Source organism: Moschus berezovskii, chromosome 20, assembly GCF_049115385.1.
Source record: "Moschus berezovskii isolate FMDL1 chromosome 20, NW_MosBer_1.0, whole genome shotgun sequence".
NCBI classification, from domain to species: domain Eukaryota; kingdom Metazoa; phylum Chordata; class Mammalia; order Artiodactyla; family Moschidae; genus Moschus; species Moschus berezovskii.
The window spans coordinates 71,577,490-71,584,421 of NC_142479.1; the positions used below are offsets into that span (position 1 = coordinate 71,577,490).

General features: G+C 41.1%; 1 long non-coding RNA gene across 1 annotated transcript; it reads right to left on the minus strand.

Annotated features, from left to right (window-relative positions):
- Nucleotides 1-405: 405 nt before the first annotated feature.
- LOC129538141 (uncharacterized) lies at nt 406-6,625 on the minus strand. The gene is made up of 3 exons (XR_008682167.2): nt 6,497-6,625; nt 4,451-4,550; nt 406-1,583 (listed from the first exon to the last, which is right to left on the minus strand). It is a non-coding gene; the product is annotated as an uncharacterized LOC129538141 (long non-coding RNA).
- Between the last annotated feature and the right edge of the window lie 307 nt (nt 6,626-6,932).

Genomic DNA, 6,932 nt, shown 5'->3' on the forward strand with positions numbered 1-6,932 from the left:
GACAAAATCTGGCGCAAAGAAGGTGCCTTGTTTTACTGCATCACTGTGTCTATCTATCCCAAGAATGGTCGCCTGCCAGGCCCCTCTGTCCCTGGGATTCTCCAGGTAAGAATACTGGAGTGAGTATCCACTCTCTTCTCCAGGGGATCTTCCCAACCCAGGGATTGAACCTGGGTCTCCTGCATTGCAGGCAGATTCTTTACCATCTGAGCCATTAGGGAAGTCCATCTATTTCATAACATAATGCAAAGGAGAAGTTAAAGACAAAAGACAAAGTGAAATTTCCAGTCTGGATATTTATTATCATACAAAGAATCTTTTACTCAGCTATTCATCAGAAAGACAGGAAGGAAAGAAGATGAAAAAACTCTCAGCAAAATCTGTCTTTTTATAAATGTATTTTTTTTTCCTGGGTAGGGTTTTGGAAGATAGAGAGGATTTGGGGGGCTGCGAGCTTGGGAGATAAAGGGGTTTAGATTAGTAGCTCTTTTTACTTAAACCGTTTTTTTAAAGTTACGTTACAAATGAAAAAGTGAATGAGGTGTGCTGTGCTGAGGCAGACTACAATTATTTGCGTCCAGGTGTGGCTGGGGAGCGATTTTTTCACACGTGATATTAATATAATCAGTGTCTTGTGATTCTTGGTAGCGGAGTATTACATAGAACAACAAAGGAATGATACTGGTGTGAAGAAGATATTTTAAAAAAACATATATTGTGCTGTTCTGAAGTAAGGACACGCTGCTCAAAAATACTGAAAAAGTAAGTGAGCACATGTTATTCAAGGGTTAGTACATCAGAAGGACACCACTAATTGCCAAAAGTTGAACTTAACAGAATAGGCAGAGCGGTTACACAAATTTCCCTGTGACTCAAATGATTGTTTAGAACAATTGTCATTTGAAATGGCTCACGATTCTCCAGGATCCCAGCAATCTGTGTGTCAATGTGTCATTCCAGGCTACATCTATTTGCTGCTGAAACACAAAGGGCTTTTCATACAGAAATTTCTTTCCTCCCTTTTTGAACTTGAAAGGGAGAACATGAAGAGGAAATGCCATTTCCTTTCTTAGATGTTTATGATTGAGTGGGCTTTTTAGCAATGGATAAAATCGCTTTCCTAAAGATCCTCATTTGAGAATAACTGGAGGTCATGATGCTGTTGCTCAGTCACTAAGTTATGTCCGACTCTCTGCGACGCCATGGACTGCAGCACGCCAGGCTTCCCTGTTCTTCACTGTCTTCAGAGTTTCCTCAGATTCATTTCTGTTGAGTTGATGATGCCATCCAACCATCCTCCTTCTGTCATCCTCTTCTCTTCTTGCCCTTGGTCTTTCCCAGCATCAGGGGCTTTTCCAGTGAGTCTGCTCTTTGCATCAGATGACCAAAGTATTGGAGCTCAGTACACAGGATTGGAGGTCAATGCTTCATGCTTAAGAAATGGAGAAGTTGTGCAATTTCAAAGGAAGTTTGCAATGAAAAGGTTGGAGAAGTAACCAGTTGGCAATGGCATTGGCTTTAAAGTAAAATCATGAATCTGAGTGAATTATGCAGTCTTCTTTTCTGGATCAAAACTTTAGTCTCTGTAATTCAGAACAAAGATACTTATCACAATGTACATTCTTTTCAGGTTATTTCTTGAGTCTTTCAGGCTAAATACCTATAAGTATATATCTTGGAAGTAAACATCCTCCAAAATAAGAAAGAAAGCCATCTTTACCCAAAGGATTATTTTGATCTAACTCACCATGTCAAACCTCAACATTTCCCATCAACCTGAGAAATGGATCTCAGTTTAAGATTAAAAAATTAAAAAAGCAGCCCTTTATATGCTTTGGGAACCCAGCTATTGTTCTTCATTGATTTATAGATTTTAATATAGTCTCTCTATATAGATTTTAATCTATCTATAAATCTGTAGATTTAGAATCTATATAGAGATTTTAATATATTCTTTATTAATCTGAATGTCACACAGGTAAATATTTACAGATATGTCGTTAGTCACCATAATTAGTGAATTAATTTATGTTTAAATTCCCAAAACAGGAAATTCTGGGGAGCTGACTAAGCTATTTCACCCTCTTGCAGTTCTTGAAATACTGTTGTATTTTAAGTGTCTTCTTTAGCCTGGAAGTGCCTCTCCAGTGGTCCAATGGATAAAGAATCTGCCTGCAATGCAAGAGGCATGGGAAGTGCAGGTTCCATCCTGGTGTAGTGAAGAGCCCCTGGAGGAGGAAATGGCAACCCACTCCAGGGTCCTTGCCTGAAAAATCCCGCAGACAGAGGAGCCTGGCGGGCTATAGTCCAGGGGGTCGCAGAGATTCAAACACAACTGAGTGACAGAGTGTTAGAGTCAGCCTGGAAAGCAAGGTTTGCTGAGAGATGGGCGCGGACGCAGTGGCCGGGCCAAAGCTCTTTACGTTTCCCTCAACCGCACTCTGAGATCCACGAAGCTCCCTGTTCCTTTTCTCGTCTGAGCGTTAGAGGCTGACCTCTCAGGAGAAACGCAGACGCTGTCAGGAGTCAAAGAAGAAAGTGGACAGTGTCTGGGTGATGTACACTTAAAAGGAACATCTCACAATGGGAGGAAAGGAAAGAGCTTTCTTACAGGCATTCTATTTTAAAATAATGCCTCCTGCACCATATGATGAAAGCTCTTCAGAGCGCAGAATGTTAGTCACGATGGAAACTCCTTTAATTGAATGGCATGGAAAATAGCCCCAGGGGCTGCTAGGGAAGTGCCAGGGTAATCACATGTTATCAGAACCACCTCACTGTCAACTTATCTGAAACCCAGGACTCAGAGCTGGCTTTAATGCTAGTGAACTCCATTGGGAAACAAATCATCTTACTGAAATAAAAACGTGCCACCCATAAAAATAATCAAATGCACTGTCTTTTCAAAGGGGTTTCTTGTTATGGTTCTTTTAACAGTTGGTTCCTTGGGAAAGGCAGGGGAGATTGAAAAGGAATCCACATAAAATGAACACACACAGGTTTATTTTGTAAAAGAGATGCTAATGTAAAATAGTTCTGCCAGAGTGATGAATTTTAATTTAGCAGTTGTCTGAGATTCAGTAGTTTAAATGCTTAAAAAAAAACTTTTCATGATTATTTCTAATTATTCTTGTCATATTTCTGCAGGTTTTGAGAGCCTATTCAGGTAGAACTTTGTTTTATTTAAGTGATGAGTCCCACGCAGAAATTTTTGGCTCCAGTTTAAGAAAGGGAAATATAGGAAATATATCTTTTAACAGCAATCCCCAACATTTTTGGCATCAGGGACCAGTTTCGTGTAAAACATTTTTTCCAAGGGTCAGGGTGGGGATGATAGGGATGGTTTGGGGATGATTCAAGCGATTGCATTTTTTGTCCACTTTACTTCTATTATTATTGCATCAGCTCCACCTCAGATCATCAGGCATTGGATTCAGTAGGCTGGGGACCCCTGATTTAATGCACACACACAGAGTCAAACCCATACACACTCTGGAACACAAAGAAAATACAGAGTATTCCAATGTGTGTTTTTGAAGAGAAGTATATTATACACACTAAGAAGTCACTCCATGCTTGGAAAACCTGCCACTGTGTAACATATTCATTATTTCAGTGATGAAACGCTGCCCCTTAATCACTCATGTTGCTCACACGCTCTTCTGAGAACCCCACACATGGGGTCCTGAGGATGTTTAAAGCAGAGGCTCGGTCCCCACAGTGGCTGCCCGGCTCTGATCCTCGGAAGTCCTTCTTTTAAGTGAACGAATGGAGGAGCATCAAAGAGGCACAGCTGCTCTTTGTCATCACTGTGATGAGAAAGACTTTTTAAAAGGCAGCTCTGAAGACAAGCAGAGGTTTCCTGTGTCAGGTCTGCCTTGAGGAGGGCATCTTCCAAAGTCTGCTGATTATCGCGACCTCCCTGATGGTCCGGTGGCTAAAACTTCGAGCTCCCAGTTTGGGGTGGGGTGGGGTGGGGGCACTGGTTCAGTCCCTGGTCAGGGAACTAAGATTCCTACATCCCTCACGGTGTGACCAAAATAAATAAATTAATCAACAAAACAGATGTTATAGTTCTAAAGCAGACAGAAAGAGTCTATTGATTATTAAGCTGTGCTCCATGTACCAGGACTGGGAAGCAGGTCTGAAATGATGTGTGTATGTGTGTGTAGGGAGGAGCCATCCTAATTACAAAAATGTTTGAAGAAGGTTTCTAAAGTTGCCAACTCAGAAACTGTGACTTTTGTGTCTGATTGGTCGTAAAATATGAAACCGATGAGATCTAATCCAAAGAGTCATCAGCTGTTTGAATCCCACTGCGTTCTTATTATCACAATGGCTTTGAGTATTTGCTGGAGAGATTACTAAATATTTATACGGATGATTCAATGGCCAATTAAGTAACAGATGAACAGATGATTCACTACCGCTCACAAAGCAACGTGCTTACGAGTTAGTCTCTGAGGTGTGCCTCTGTGGTGTAGTTCAGCTCTGCACCCAGGCTGATCTCAAGACACATGCAAGAAGCTTTAACGCTGTGATTTTCCAATCTGTAAAGTGGGGATAACAGAAATAGTTCATGAGGCTCTTGCCAAGATTCACTGTGATAATGCAGGAAATGCACTTAACGATGATCAGTACAGCTTAATTATTATTTTTCGTATTGTTCATAACACCAGCATCATCATCCTTACCACCATCCAGTGAAAACGACCGATTTTATTCATGTATGACCACAAGTAAGTCTCCTTACATTGCGATCTGGTTCCTTGAGTTGTCTTCTCTTTAGTTCTAATGTAGCCCTCATGACAGAAAGAGGAGAAAAGAAAGGAAGGAGGAAAGAGAGTGAAAGCTCTTTTCTAACCACGCTGCAGATATTCGTGCAGAGGGAGGGAGAGAGCAGGAGGAGGAGAGGGACCAGAGACCTGGTCTATTTTCTGTTGCCCTGGCTATAAGCCATATTCTTCAAATACTTGTTCACTGGGGTGATCTCTGCCCCGTGCTGATCCCTGTCTCCTGACGGTGCTACATTTTTTCGACATCTCCTTACAGGAAAGTTACCCTGTATGGAAATTTCCGGACGTTCTAAAGTGTTTAAAAAATAATTAGGGAAGATGGCAAAGATCTAATAAAAGAGGAATTCACTGTAAACCCTGGCCATTGTTATCTTATTCTTAGAAGAGTTTTTTTCCATCTATTTGTGTGTGTGTGTTTAAATTATTAAACTTATTTGCCTTGAAAGTTTAATAGGAACTTCTGCGAAGGTTTTGTTTTCTGTTTTTTGATTTGAAGGGAGGTCATGTGTCTATGGAGAAGGCAATGGCAACCCACTCCAGTATTCTTGCCTGGAAAATCCCATGGATGGAGGATTCTGGTAGGCCACAGTCCATGGGGTCGCAAAGAGTGGGACTTGACTGAGCAATTTCACTTTCACTTTTAAATTAAAGGTGAATAGAAAAGTTCTTGTGTAATTTGTTGGTTCAATTCAGTGGTCAATAACATTGCAAAATTAAGGTGGATGAAATTTAGAGAAACCTTATCCTGTTTTCCTTGAAGTGACAGTTTTTTTCCATGTCAAATGTTGTTTTATTTATTATAATACAGAACATTTTGGAGGTATAAAATTGGCAATATTTAACTACCGGATTCCCTTATGCAAGAGAGATTATGTAATGGAGTACTTCCTGAATGATTTGGCACTCAATAATTATTGCTTAGTTAAAAAGCAATGGAGAAGGAAATGGCAACCCACTCCACTGTTCTTGCCTGGAGAATCCCAGGGACAGGGGAGCCTGGTGGGCTTTCGTCTGTGGGGTCGCACAGAGTCGGACACGACTGAAGCGACTTAGCAGTAGCAGCAGCAGTTAAAAAGCACAGTTTAAAGCAGTATATAGAATATAATCTCATTTAAAATTATCATCAATAATAATATGATAAATATGTGCAGGCTCCGTCTCCCAGGCTTGTTTGACTCTTTGCAACCCTACGGACTGTAGCCCATTAGGCTCCTCTGTCCATGGGATTCTCTAGGCAAAAATACTGGAGTGGGTTGCCATTTCCTTCCCCAGGGGATCTTCCTGACCCAGGGATCCAATTGGCTTCTCCTGCATTGGCAGGAGGATTCTTTACTGCCCAGGAAGCAATATGCTAAACATATGTGTATAAATTTATTGCATGCATTAAAATGAGAGGAGTATATCAAACTGATGTTCCACTTGTCTTTGAGAAGCTATTTTTAGAGGCCTTTATAATCTGCCCTGTTTTCTGTAATGTTTGAATAGTAAGTACATAGTGAATGTGTACCACTTTTGAAATAATTGTTTCTAATCAGAAGGAAAACACAGAACTAAAACATGAAGTGCAGGATTAGTCTATATTTGTAATGATTCCTCATCTCATTTAGCAAAGCATTCATCAAAGGAATAGTAGCCTAAAGACTCAAACGTATTATTAGCCATAGTCCAAACTTATTAATCTTTAGTCGGTATATATTCACCAAAGGTAACTGACCATGAAGAAGTGCATACCCCAAAAGATGGAGGTTTATATACAGCCTACACTTTCTGGATCATGTTGAACCATCTCAAAGCCCACTTTTCCAGGAAGCAAGAGTCATGCCCCAGCCGTGGACTTTCAACTACCGAGCTCCACCCCTAGGAAATGCCCTGGGCAACCGTAGGGTATAGAAACACCTAGTCTCCGGGCAACTGGGGTTCCATTTAGCATGTGGCTTCATAAATCATATGAGACCCGGCCAACTCCTCCACTCAGGGAAACACCAGGTTCCCTTGAGAACACACTGTTCTGGCCATTGCTTTACCTGAGTAAAGAGATCCTGTGCTACTCTGAGCCAACACCGCAGGTCAAAGGAAACCTAGTGGCTACATTCTATGGCTGCATGGGCTCATGAACAACAGGGAGACTGATCCCCT